The sequence below is a fragment of the Hemicordylus capensis genome, chromosome 4 (assembly GCF_027244095.1).
Source record: "Hemicordylus capensis ecotype Gifberg chromosome 4, rHemCap1.1.pri, whole genome shotgun sequence".
Lineage (NCBI taxonomy): Eukaryota > Metazoa > Chordata > Lepidosauria > Squamata > Cordylidae > Hemicordylus > Hemicordylus capensis.
In genome coordinates this window covers 86,464,777-86,478,863 of record NC_069660.1, presented here as the reverse complement: position 1 = coordinate 86,478,863, position 14,087 = coordinate 86,464,777, and the positions used below count along the sequence as shown (strand labels likewise).

Sequence of the window (14,087 nt, the reverse complement as noted above, 5' to 3'; positions counted from 1 at the left end):
TCTAGCCCAAAAGTACCAGACACTCTGTGACATCAGAGCACCTAAGCCAATGGTAGCCAGAGGGGCTGAGAGTAGCGATGTGCAAACTGGCTTGAAATCGAGCCAATTCGCACTCAAACTGGCTTGGTTCAAAGGCTCGACCTCAGACCGAACTGGTTCCAGTTCAGTCCAAGGTCAAGCCAAACCTTTCGGGCTGGTTTGGACCCAGTTTAAGGATGGCAGGGGGCATCCTTTAGCATTAGAATGGTAAAAAAAAAAAAAGTACTTACTGCCGCTGGCGGCTGTGGTGGCCTTGGGAGTGCGGTGGCAGCTGCTGAGGGGCTGCGGCAGCTCCACTTTACCCAACCGACCTCTCCCTGAGTCTCCTGGGGTTATTTCAAGCCCATTTCTGCCCTGTTTGTGCACAGGTGGCCAATTTTTTGCCTCCACGCATATGCACGGGCCATTTGCATGACCAATTTGCAATTTTGTGGTCACGCAAATGGCCCATGCACAGAGCCAAAAAATAGCCGCCCCATGCGCAAACAGGCCCCAGAAGACTTGTCAGGGGGGAGCCAGTGGAGGGAGGGGGAGCCACCGCAGCATACACACCCTGACAGCTTGCACAGCACCCCAAAGCCACCACAGCCACTGGTGGCAGTAAGTACTTCATTTAAAAAGGTTTTTAAGGGAAGCCTCCTGTCCCCCTCAAACCGGGCCTGAATCAGCTTGAATTTGAGCCAAGCCAAGCCCCTCTTTTGAGGGGGCAAAACCAAACAGGGCCAATCTGGTTCAGATTCAAACCGAACTGGGCAAACTGGTTTTGTGCACTTCCCTAGCTGAGAGACTCTCACCTACACAGCAAGAGATGCTGAACAGAGAGAGAAGCCGGAGGTCAAGGAGATTGCAAGATTGAAAAGGGCAGAGGACAAGGTGGGGAGTGCTGGACAAGGAGTGCTATGAGCTCTAATTATGCTAATATAGCAAAAACGAACAAAGTGATGCAATCACGTCCAATATCTCAGAACCACCTGGATGTTTTCATGCTATGATTGATGGAAGTGCAGATCTGGCTTGCAAGTTTTCAAATAAAGAGTGAGCAAGCATGAATATGTGCAACTGAGATTTGTTTACAAGATAATATCTCCTTTGCAGTGAGAAACTGCACTGCAACAAACACTGAAGGGTTGAATTATACTGGCCAAACTCATAGAACTGAATCATGAATTTATGAAGCCACCCCATCACCCTGCTAAGAGCATTGTCTTGTTCACTCATCCAACATCAGAAGAACTCCACTTTGCACAGAAGCTTCCTTAGCTTCAGTGCCTGGGTGCTTACACCTCCTATTGACAAGCAACCACTGCAGTCATGCAAAGGAGCATATGGAGCATGTGTTCTATAGGGGAAGTGCGAGATGGGAGTCAGAGTGAGATATACACAATTTGCAAGTAAAAGAAGAGCCACATACCAAGGGACAAACTTCTTTCAGCAACAGAGGAAAGATTAAATAAGACAGAACAGTGAAATTTTTATATGTAAAAAAAAGGCCCATGGCATGGCCAGAGATGTTGTACTAAGGATACATACAGAATGGATGGGAATCAGTTTAGTACAGCTTGACTATACACATCGTTAGTGCAAAATATGTAAAGTTGTTTACATATTTTTCTGCATTTTATGCTATACAGGTTTTATTTTATTAAGTGCTTAGAATTTGTCGTTTATCCCTGTGCCTTCAACATTCACTGGCCAGAACACTAGAAGTCAGCAGCAGATACACTTCTTAGTGAGCAACTGTGAAGAATCTTGCTAGCACACTTTTCTTTGCATTTAAATTTTAAAAAGAAGAAGCAAAAGCTAAAGATTCAGGGAAGGGGTTTCTAATATCCCGCTATGACCCCTGGCACAAAAAGGGGTGTGTATACTCTCAATGTGGATGCAAAATAGAAAGAGAACTATGCCCCTCAGTTCCAGCCTCCAGCCTCTGCCATTTTAGCCAGGGCTCTGTTTCTTATCTTATCCTAGCCTCTGTTATGCTCTAGCTGGCATAACCAGCAATAATCCAGCACAAGAGGCAGGGTTAATTCTCATTGGATCTTCACACAACATGCAAGGGCCAAATTATACATTACATTAATAATGTGTTTAGACCCAATATGCTTACTTTTTATGAGTTTAAATAGCAGCCAGGGGGCATGAAGAATCATTAATCTGGATCAGGACAGCAGCAAGAGCAAAAAGTACACTACTGTAAAGCCTCTCCCTTCTGCAGTGGTCCCAGCAGAGTGCTCCTGCTGCTATATAGCTCAGAAAAGCTAACCATGTCAAGACTAAGTGCTTTATTAGTATCATGTGCAGTTTTACCCTAAACCAGCTGTAACTGAGACTTCGCTGACAGGAAATAAAACCTGCCCCAAATGCTGGAGTCACCAGGGACAGGGGTCAGCCTTAGTTCCCTCTCCCAGTGTCCTTGTGCACCCCTTTACTTTCTCCAAATCTGACATTTACTCTGATGGGGGTGGGGGTGGGGGTGGGGTAGAGCATTGCATTCTACACAAACGTTGCTGCACCTGACACTGTATGGCCCAATCCCCTGCTGGCAGGGATCCTGACTAATGACTGAGCTAGTGCAGCCCACACCTAATCACATAGTTTGCCACCTATTGTTCCTGTTTAGTATTTTATTTCAAGTTTATTTTCACGGCAATATTACAGATCAACAGCATTACCAGTCCGCCTTCCCCTGCTCCTTTTGGGAAACTCTGGCTTCCTATAGAAACAAAGAAAGCAGATAACTGACAAGCATTTAGTAACAGGAATTAGTTTTATCAAGGTTTTTTTTAGTCTGATTTTGCATGGTGATGAAGGTTTTTTATTTTCTAATTGAACAATGATGTGCACTAACATAAATCTGGCATTTCTGTTTATTATGGTTAAAATAATCTCCGGGAGCAAGGCTGGAAAAGGCCTCTTTGGGCCTTTGGATCTTAGAGAGCTACTGCCAGTCTGAGTTGTCAGTTCTGGTCTTAATGGACTGATGGTCTGATTCTCTACAAAGCAGCTTCAGATATTCATATCTCTGTTTGTTCAGGCACAGTTTGCTACGATCACTGCTACTGTTTTGCTGCTGCTACTACTACAACAGCATCACACATGAGTCAGCAGATAGAGGACAGGTATTAAATTGCTCTTATCTCTTTATTCACTGTTTTTTTCTTCCCCCTCCCCCCTCATCTCTCCCCCTTCCTTCCACATTCCAATGCCCACCAACCGCCAGGCTGTTTCAGCCTTCAGTCCCTCCCATCCCACTCCCTCTTTATCTTGTCCCAGGAGCTGCTTTCACTCTGTCCCTGTGCAACCACAATTGTATCAAGGTTGACAAGTATCCCTGTTTACATTGTGCACCTGCATTTCTACAAATACATTTTACCTCTTGTTTTCAAAAGCCTTGCTTGAGTCTGTTGCTCCTCCAGGGTACCCTGACATTGGCATTCACCTCTGTCCAGAATGTGATCCATTCATGATCTACAATTGCAAATTTGGTTTCATGCAAATTTCCCCAAATTAGCCCCAAAGCATAGATACACACATGTGTAGCATACATGTGTCTAAACAACTGTGACAGAAACACTTCATTCTTGGAAACAGATTTTATGCAAACATACTATTTCACATGCTCCCTGCTTCTCAGAGGACCGAGAAGTTCCAGGGGTGCAGCATTTCTTTTGTAAAAAATATCTCTGAAGGCTTATAAGTGCCTCTGTAATATTTAGTTTATTTACAAATATGCAGCTTGAGCATAAGATGGATTTGAAATAGCAGTCAGCAACAGTTTACATCAGGTCTCCAGAGGGAAAGTCCTGCACCCTAAGATGCTTCAGCAAACTGCACTGCCATTCTCTGTCTCACCCAGAAGCTGCCTGTTATTTTCCCAAGCTTCTGCTTTTCGTCCTTAAACACCCTTCTCCAGACAGGGAGGGGAGAATGGGTCATTTTACAAGCCTGTTGGTGTCCAGAATTTCAGAGCCAATGGCACCTCCCCATTCAATATAAATGTAGAAGTGTGCCGTCGAGACAGTGTCGACTCCAGGCGACCACAGAGCCCTGTGGTTGTCTTTGGTAGAATACAGGAGGGGTTTACCATTGCCTCCTCCCATGCAGTATGAGATAATGCCTTTCAGCATCTTACTTTATCGCTGCTGCCCAATATAGGTGTTTCCCATTGTCTGGGGAACATAGCAGCGGGGATTTGAACTGGCAACCTCTGGCTTGCTAATCAAGCCGTTTCCCCACTGCGCTATTAGGTGGTTATCCATCCAATATAATGTAATCAATATACTGCCCTCTCAAACATTAGCTCACTTAAATATCAACTTACATCCTAAACTACTAGCTGGTGATCTACCCAACATAAGCATAGGCCAGAATTCATAATCATAACCTCAAACTTTTACAATACTCATTCACTAACTTCCCATAAAACATCTCTCTTCTTTGAGGAGATTGTTCTAACCTGGCATGAACTATAAGATTCTTTCCACCTCCCACCAACATTTTGGACATTCTGCATAGTATGTATATGTATGTACATATTGAGCTAGGTATGTATTTATGGAGTCTTAGGTGGCATTAAATCTACACACACCTAGGATGGATACAAATGTTGGCTCTGCCATGCTCTTTGTCCCACTGCTTCATTTGTAGGCACGAGGCCCACGGAAACTGGAAAATACCTGAACTGGGTTGTTCACACTGATTCCTGGGACTGACTAATGAGGTAGCATTACAGGAAATATGTCAGTCACTAATTGGCTAATAACATTCAGGGCTTTGACAGCTGAGTTATGAAAACACTTCAGGGGAAATCTGAGGGGCAAAGGGAGGGTGGTGTTTGGAAATTTCCATGCTGGCTGGTTGGAAATAAAAATGACGTTCGCTTCAGATGTCTTCTCACAGAAAGAGCAAAAACCTGGTGCTTTTCCCACTCTGGCTTCTTGGAATCACTAAAGGACTGACTATGGCAACTAGCAGAGTCCAAGGAACTTTAAATATGATGGCATGCAGAGCTTAACTTGTTAAGAAAGATGAGGCATGTCAAACTGAACTTGAACCTGAACCCCAAAACAGGTTCAAGGTGTTTTGTTTTACTGCACTAGAACTGAGTCCAATCCTAAACACTCTCTCTCTCTCTCGCCTTGAATTTAAATAATTTCCCCTCCCCCCAAAAACAAAACACGCACTCAAAGCAATTAACCATTTATTTCAAAATAATGCTCTCTGCTCTCTGTGTTCCAACCATAGGGAAATCCATGCCGTGCATTTCATCCCTGCAGAGAAATGCACAAGCCCCATTTTAGACCATATGGATAAGCACAAAACCAAGTGGGCACTAGCTCACACTTCCCATTTCCCTGCTTGCCAACAGTCCACAGCAATTCTCAATCTGTCTCCTCAGAGGGAAATGTGACTGCAGTCTGGATGATGACATATTTTCCTGCAGTATCTTGCCAGTAAATAAACCTAAGAAATCAGGACCTACCAGCCCCTGTTGGTTCAGACAGTGTCTCTTCTCTATACCCCCAATAATTCAGTGGCTGCACTCAACTCCCTCAGCAACCCAGTCCTTTAGGGAAGCAATTGCCAAATTCTACGGGAAAAGTTAAATTAGCTAGACCAGTGATAAGAAGCTGGTAGCCAGTGGTCTAAATTAGCCCATCTATCCATCCATTTATTTGATTTCTATACAGCCCTTCCAAAAATGGCTCAGGGCGGTTTACACAGAGAAACAACAAATAAACAAGTTACCACACAACGACTGTAATTATTTCAGGTAAACAGGGGAAAGTTATTTCATTCTTCAGTGCATATGTTCAACAGAGGAAAGGTTATGCTTGCTCCCACTGATTTTTACCAAGTTCATTCACAATTTCAAGGACAGCTTATACTATTAGCACATTGGACCTCTCAAACTATGCTGAGCATTTCAGCTCTTGTTCTAAAAAGGAACTTGAATTAAAGTGTTTGAACACCTAGAAATCATGTTCTCCAAGGTTCAGTTTATGTACAAAATGGAATAAATGGCTGAACAGGTGGCCTACATGACAAACATCTTGAAAGGGTGGGCATTCTGCCCATAATTACATACACATATGGATGCACAACAAAATGTAGCACTACATCCCTAGTGTACATGTGTTACCTGAGCACGGTGAACAAAAAAAGTTAGCAAAAAAGACAGGAGTTGCTCCTCTAACTTTGGTCTTAATTCATGCACAAGTTTTATTTTCCCCGCCCCTGTCTTTTTGTTGGGATGGGGCAGTGATGCTCAGTTTTCATCCAGCAATAAATCTTCAAGTGTTATTGTTGTTAATAATAATAATAATAATAATAATAATAATAATAATAATAATAATTTGATATCTATACTGCCCTTCCAAAAATGGCTCAGGGCGGTTTACACAGAGAAATAATAAATAAATAAGATGGCTCCCTGTCCCCAAAGGACTCACATTCTAAAACGAAACACAAGATAGACACCAGCAACAGTCACTGGAGGTACTGTGCTGGGGGTGGGTAGGGCCAGTTACTCTCCCCCTGCTAAATAAAGAGAATCACCACATTAAAAGGTGCCTCTTTACCAAGTTAGCAGGGGATAAGCAGCATAATAATAAACAGCAGGGATCTTCTCCAGAGTGGGCTAAGACACATTTCTTTGATTAAATTTTATTGTAGTTATCTGAACCTCCAGAGTGGGGAGTTGTGAGGAAATTCCCTCAGCACTTGCCCACCACCACCTGGGAGGGCAGGACTTAACAACACCAAGAGATTAACATGTCAAACTCTTTCCCCTTCAGAAACAGAACAAGGTTACCTGACTGCTGAGGGAGTCACAGGGTTTCAGCATTTAGTTCTGTGTAGATTAGACAGCTTTCCTCCTTGGAAGCAGAAGGGGTTGTTCAATATGGGGAATTCCCCCCGCCTTCCCCCCCCCTCCTTCCCCACCACTACTGAGTTCCATTAGCTCCATCCACCTCCTTTGTCTGAGCTCATGAACATTCTATCCCATTTATTAATATAGGGGTTTTTATTTTTTAACCCTCTTGGGGTTTTTTGGTGAAATAATATCTGTGAGTCATCCCATGCCTGCTAGTACCTCCCACAGGCGCTCCAGTTCTCCATTCATAAGGAGAGTAGTATTTCTAGCTCTTTTGGAAATAGTATATAGATTACTAGTGCTTAGAAATGGCTATATCAATAATGTCCTTTGAGTCTACAAGAACTGAGAGTGGCTGTAACATCTGATGTGGAAAGGATGTAGTCAGCCAATTTCACCATCATACTGGAGTTCCCATGTCTGACCACCCTGGCTAGCAAATGGAGGAAGCAAAGATTCCAAAGGGAGCAGCTCAGTCACCAATTATACGCTAGCAATTCTGTTGCAAGTGCTCTGCTGATGGTGTTACATAAGCCCTGCATGCCGCCTCCATAGTATCTCTATGCATCAATAAATAATTGGAGAAAAGCCAATTTTCATGTAAGGGTACATGAAAATCATCTTGTGCCACCAAGCCATCGACAAGGAACTTCTGAGGAATGGAAGAAGTTTGTAGTGAAACATTGCTCTAACAGTTTTGTAACAAATTTTGCTTATGTTGCCTCCCTCCTGGCCACGTTACCCTGAGAGATGGCACCAATTTGATTGCCCTGTTGTCTCTCTACCTATTGCAAGAAGGAGGGGAATTGGCTTTGCTGGCTTCCTTCTGGAATGAAGGACAGCTCTGGCAGCCAATCACAACCAGAGAGAGGGAGGAGCTTCCTCCCTCAACTCTGGTTATAGCCAACAACGCAGCCTGTAGTTCAGAATTTGGATGTACAGCAGGCAGCTGCAGACCTCAGGTAGGAGTAGTGAAACTCACTACAAGTTTCAAACTGGAGTTTGGGAAGGGAAACCTCAAGTCACCTTTCTGTCAGAACCGGAGTTCCACAAATGTGGACATACAGCAAAGTCAACCTCAGGCTCCTTTATCACATTACATGCGAATGGGGCCGATGGCTTTTATGCCAACCACCTGGCATATGGAGGAAATTAAGCTTAAGCAGAGAGAAACAAGAAAGTTTAAACAGGTTTACTTATGTTCAAGGGATGACACAGAAAAAAATAATTTCATACATTATTTTATTTTATTTTATTTTATTTTATTTTATTTTATTTTATATCCCACTCTTCCTCCAAGGAGCCCAGAGCAGTGTACTACATAAGTTTCTCCTCACAACAACCCTGTGAAGTAGGTTAGGCATGTTAATTCCAAGAGCACAAAAGACACATATTCTAACTAATCCAACCTGATCTATTTGCATACATCTGCTCTAGCCTATTTCCCCCAGTCTGTTGTTACCAGAACCACAATTCGTGCCCGTTTAACAGAAGTGTCAGTTCTTAAAAGAACCCAAATTGCATACCAACTCAGTTCAGAGCCCATATTGTTGTATGTTTGATATTCTATACCACACAAGCAGCTAGTCACACACACGCACACGGTGTCCTTCAAAGGCTATGAAGTCTAGGCAATATTTGTGTGCTTTACAGCACAGCCCTATTCATGTTAATCAGAAACAAGTCCCATTGTGTTAAGTCGTGATGCTTACACACTCAAAAGAGTGTTTAAGGTCCAGTGATGGGGTCCCTGGTGTCCAAGCTTTGAAACTCCAAGCATGGAGTTTGTTGCACATGCAATTAAAAGGCAACACCCACACACCCCTCTTAACCACTTTCTATTCAGCTGTACCTCTTGCCCTGTTCACAGATAGGAACTTCTCCCATTTTAAAAATAGCATAGCTAGACAGCAACACATAGAGCTGGAGCAGCCACTTCCTGAGAGTGGTGGGCTCTTCAGGCAGTGCCGACACATTTTCCATGAGCTGTCTAGCAGCATTCATTTAGCTGAGGCTTGGAGCTATTTTTGGAAACTGTAACGGCATCCGGAGATGCCTGCCACCTTTTTATCCATCGTCAGAGAGAATGCTCACTTTTATTTATTAAAGACCAAAACATTCCACTCATTTATATGATATGAAACTTGAAAGTGAAAGAGAGGGAGGCAAACCCCTTCATGCTCACTCAGTAAAATGCTCTGACATGCTCACCTTTTCTGAAGTTTGTTGAAAAGAAAGATATGGATTATCGTCACAATTTATAAGGGCCAGCAGGTGGCACTGTCCCTTACAGACATATTTTCCATTCTCAGGCAAGCAAGCTTCAACTTTTGTTCTTCTTACCATGAACCCAGTAAAAAGACAACTGCAGGGAGACATGATAGAGGTCTATTAATTCATGCAATGGTGTGGAGAAAGTGGCTAGAGATAAATTCTTCTCCCTTTCCCATAACACTAGAACCAGGGGTCATCCCATGAAATTGATTGCCAGGAAATCTAGGACCAGCAAACGGAAGTACTTTTTCACACAACGCATAATCAGCTTGTGGAATTCTCTGCCACAAGATGTGGTGACAGCCAACAACCTGGATGGCTTAAGAGGGGTTTGGATAACTTCCTGGAGGAGAGGTTTATTGACAGCTACTAGTCGGAGGGCTGTAGGCCACCTCCAGCCTCGGGGGCGGGGTGCCTCTGGGTACCAGTAGCGGGGGAGTAACAGCAGGAGAGAAGGCATGCCCTCAACTCCTGCCTGTGGCTTCCAGCGGCATCTGGTGGGCCACTGTGTGAAACGGGATGCTGGACTAGATGGGCCTTGGGCCTGATCCAGCAGGGCTGTTCTTATGTTCTTAACCCAACCTGAGTCAGAGCACCAGGGCTACTTTCCATCTTAGAAGTAACATATGGGGCAAGGAAGATTTGCAATTCCAGTGTTGTTCACAGACTGTGACTGAGTCTTATTGGGACTTCAGAAAAGACAACTAAGTATTGGCCTGCAGTGCTGCTCTACAAATGTTCAGGCATAACCTTTCACTTATAGTCACCCCTCACTTGAACATATTGTGGAGAAGGGGAAAGCAAGGATGTAGTGGGTATTAGAGGAGCATGTACTTCTGGTCTGTGGGTTTTATGCTGATTTAAGACAAAATCTTATCTGCCCATTATTAATATCACAACCTGGTCGTTCAATCCAGGTATATGCAAAATTCCTCTTATCTGATTCTAGGTCTGAGGTAACCCTTGCTGCAGCTAAATTTTTAGCAGCTGTGATTAAACATAGGAGCAAATTAATAGTTTAATTGATGGTTTTGTTGATATTTAATGGTGCATCAAATTGTTTCTTTTGTTGGTTGTTGGTTTTTATGCTGTATGATGGGTCTTTTGGCCGTAATAAACTCACTGACTGACTAACAGACCTTCAGAGTTCAGATGGTGCAAGTTGCCTGGAAAGTGATGCTAGATGTGGCTTCTAAGTTAGCAAGACTCTAACAGCACTCTGCTTAGTAGATACCTGCGCTGCTGTTGTCTTGAGCAACTGATATTCTGTACTCTCTGCTTCTCTTCCAAATATATAGCAGTGCTCTTTTTTATACTTCCCTTCACTGGTGTCTATACCAAACATGAGGACAGACACCCAGGTCTAAATACCAGCTCAGCTGTGGGCAAATTGCCAGTTCTCAGCAGAGGTAGTGCTATACTTACCCTAGAGAAGACCCTGCTTAGGATGCTCCAGAACTTCAGCATTGAGGAATGCAAGAAGTGGGTGTGGCCCTACTTCCCCCCTTAAAGCAGCAGCTGGCGAAAGAAACCCAAGAGATCTATAAAAGGGTTTCATTCTGTAGGAGAGGATAGAAGTTAGAAAAGGGAGCAGGGAAAGAAAACAGAGGCAAGCAGGAGTCCAACTTGCCTCCATTTTTAGGACCGGCTAGCTAGCCAACCAGCCACAGAATCTTTGTTGTTGCTTTGCTATTCCTCGCATTATCAGCCCAGTACATATGTACATATTTGTTGTTCCTCACTGGAACAAACACAAGACTAAAGTCAACGTCCTGGCTGATTTTGAGGCTGTCATAACTACAAACCATCCGCACTATACATGGGTTCCAATTCCAGCTCAACCACAGGCAGAGAGTCACCAGTCTCATTTCAAATGGGAAGTCGGTAGTGAGATGACAAGAAATGCAACAAGGATCAGTGGAGACATACGGCCCCACAAACATGGCTGCTCTTCTGGAGGAAAGGCAAGATACAGTAGCCTAGAATAAAAGTCTAGAATAGGAAAGCTCTCACTGAGGAGTTTAAAAAAACCCCAGCCACTTCAAAACCTGGCCAAGAGCTTCCAAACTACAGGGTGATTTGATACAAATCAAAAGGATTTTATCTCTTTCTACCACTGTTTACATTGATTTAGCTCCAACAGTATTTACTTTTTACAAAAAAAAGTCTAGCCTGTTTTTTTCCATAAACTCAAAAGTAGCTCTAACTACATCATAAAACCACCACATAGCAAACACTGGAGTGTCCTAAAATCTCCATAAAAGAGCACACAAACCAAAAAAAGAAAGAGAAAAGGAAGCAAATAAATTTGGAAGCATGTGAAGTGGCCTAATAAAACAGAAGAGCCTTGGAGGCCTCTCCTTAAATACCTCTGGGCTGGTTCAGACACTACTCCAAAGTGAACCCTTAAATATGTGGGGGAGGAGTGTGGGTGCACATAATTGCCCCCGTGCACTGTCACTTAATTGCATTGGGAGAAGTGGGTTGTCTGAACTGCCCCTCAACATGAAATTTCAATATTACTATAGTATTAAAACCATTCATTGAGGGGAAATTTGGATTAACCGCCTCTCCGTGCAAGTGCTGGCAGCTGGGGACAGAGTTGCACATTCATGCTCCTCCCTTGTGTTTAATGGGCTGGTTTGGAGTATTGCCCACATTGGCCCACAGTGACTGGACATTGGCGAGTTTGGCTGAGAAAGGGCTGGCTCAGATAACATGCCCAAGTTGGTCTTCCTCCCGCGTGATGATTAGGGACATGCATGAGCACATCTCAGTCCTTCTTCTAATTGCAAGCGGGGTGCTGTTCATTCAAACTGGCCCTCACAGGCAATTTAAATATTATGTTAATGTGGCATTTGGACTGCACAGGAAGGTAGTTTGAATGAAGTTCTCCCTTGATAAGAAGAATGGGAACGTGCACCAGGAGGGGCAGTAGGGCATGCTCATGAATATCCTTAGTCACTCAGTGGGCAGGCCCACTAACCTGTCCTGACTTCCCACAAACAAAGGGGCCCCGGGTAGGCTCTCCATGGCTAATCTTGGTACACATACGGAAATCCACTCTCTTAGATATACAGCAATCAAGCCATATACAGCTTCATTGATTAGAACCAAAACCTTCAGTTGTGCCTGGAAGCTGTCAGGCAGCCAGGACAGTTGCTGCCAAGAACAGGGACCTGTTTAAGAATGTGCTAGGTGCTGTGCAGAATGAAGAAGTGGCAATTCCTGCTTTATCCTGTAACGCCACACACAGCAGACAAGATCCGTCAGGAACAGAAAAACAAAAACTTCTGAGGAATTAAACCCCCAAACAGGGGCGGATCTTCCCTGAAGGCAATGTGGGCGGCACCCACCTGAAAATATTTGTCAGCCATTTCATCTCCTTTCTGTTTTTCTGAATACCTTCTTATGTTTGTTCCTTGCCTGCAGCCTGGCCACCTTAGCTGTGGATTATGGGCTCCAGTACTAGCATCCTGAAAGCACCAATTGAAAGATAGAGAGGTTTTAAAACTTTAATATTCATGAGGCAGGAGCCAATTGCAATGCCCACCTTTATTTTTAGAAGGTGAGCAGTGCTTGAACCACCCTGCCCACCAATCAGGGAGCCGGCTGATTGACTGCTCTGGCAGCCAATCAGAGTGGCCCGAGGAGGGAAATATTTTTATTTTCTGTAGCAAATGAAGAAGAAGATAGCAATCATGGAGAGAGAGTTCTTACACTGACTGTGTGAAACCATCCACTTGTGTTAGTTCACTTTTAAAAATAAGAGTGAAGATTTTCCATGTGGCATGTGTGCCTAGTCCCCGTCTCATTCCCTCCCCCAGCCCAAAAGCCCAGCCAAGCACTCTGAAGTACAGAGCACTCAGCCTGGGATAGGGATCAGGTACATGTACCGCCTGGAGAAGCAGCCCTCTCCTGGCTGAGCACTCTGAACTTCGGAGTGCTCTGCCAGGCCTGCTAGCCGGGGGAGAAAGCAGGGCACCGTGCCAGCGCTGCTGGGAAAGTGGTGCGGGCCTCCCTGCAGATCTTGGCTGGCCTGCTGGGGAGGAGGTGGGGTGCCAGCACTACATGGGAAAGCAGTGCACACCTCTTTTGCACTGCCGAGTGGGTGGGCTGGCTGGGAAAGAAGCACAGCACTGCTGCACACGTGCATGCAAGAGAGAAGAGGGTACAGCAAGAATTGGCCAGAGAAAGAGAGAGATGCCCACAGTTGGCTTCACTTCTCACGATACCTGGCTCTGCCCATCACCTGCCCTGCTCAGCGCGCTCCACCCTCCATCTCAGGAGCCACCAACCGCCACTGACCCCAATATATGCTTTGACTTGATTTAGGTGGTTTTGTATTGTTAAATGGTATGTAAATCAGCTTGCTGAATTCTCCCTGAGGGGAGAGGCAGAGAGTATAGAATGGTGGGTGAAGTGACAGTTGGGAAACAGACAGTTGAGGAGATTTGAGAAGAGTGCCCAGATGCTAAGAGGTCGCTAAATACCATATATACAAATCTGTATCGTGAGTTCATGGAAAGCCTGAAGGAGCTTTTCCTTTTGCCTATTTACCCATCAGAAGAACAATCTATTCTCTTGGAAGACATTTATATTTGTCCTGGTTTTCGAAAAAGGACGTACGCTAACAGTACTGTTGCTAGCCTCTGCAACATGAGGGATATTTTGTCACAGTGGGAAGGAATATCTCTTTCCATCATTAAATTATTCCCCACTCCCAGTATTTAAAAAACTTTAGATAAAGGAGAAGAGGAAAGGACTTGTGTTGGTATTATAATTTAAAAATATAGTACAGTTCTGGTAAAATTATTTAAAGTATTTTATCACATCCCTCCAGTGCAATACTGCTCAGGGCGGCTCGCAACAACAAACAATATTAAGTGAATAAAAC

The 14,087-nt window shown here is 44.1% G+C and overlaps 1 long non-coding RNA gene across 1 annotated transcript; it reads right to left on the bottom strand.

The window, feature by feature from the left end:
- Nucleotides 1-2,645: 2,645 nt before the first annotated feature.
- Nucleotides 2,646-13,616, bottom strand: LOC128322250 (uncharacterized). Its single transcript, XR_008305626.1, has 5 exons — nucleotides 13,426-13,616; nucleotides 12,547-12,666; nucleotides 9,128-9,281; nucleotides 3,413-3,507; nucleotides 2,646-2,752 (listed from the first exon to the last, which is right to left on the bottom strand). It is a non-coding gene; the product is annotated as an uncharacterized LOC128322250 (long non-coding RNA).
- Nucleotides 13,617-14,087: the final 471 nt, after the last annotated feature.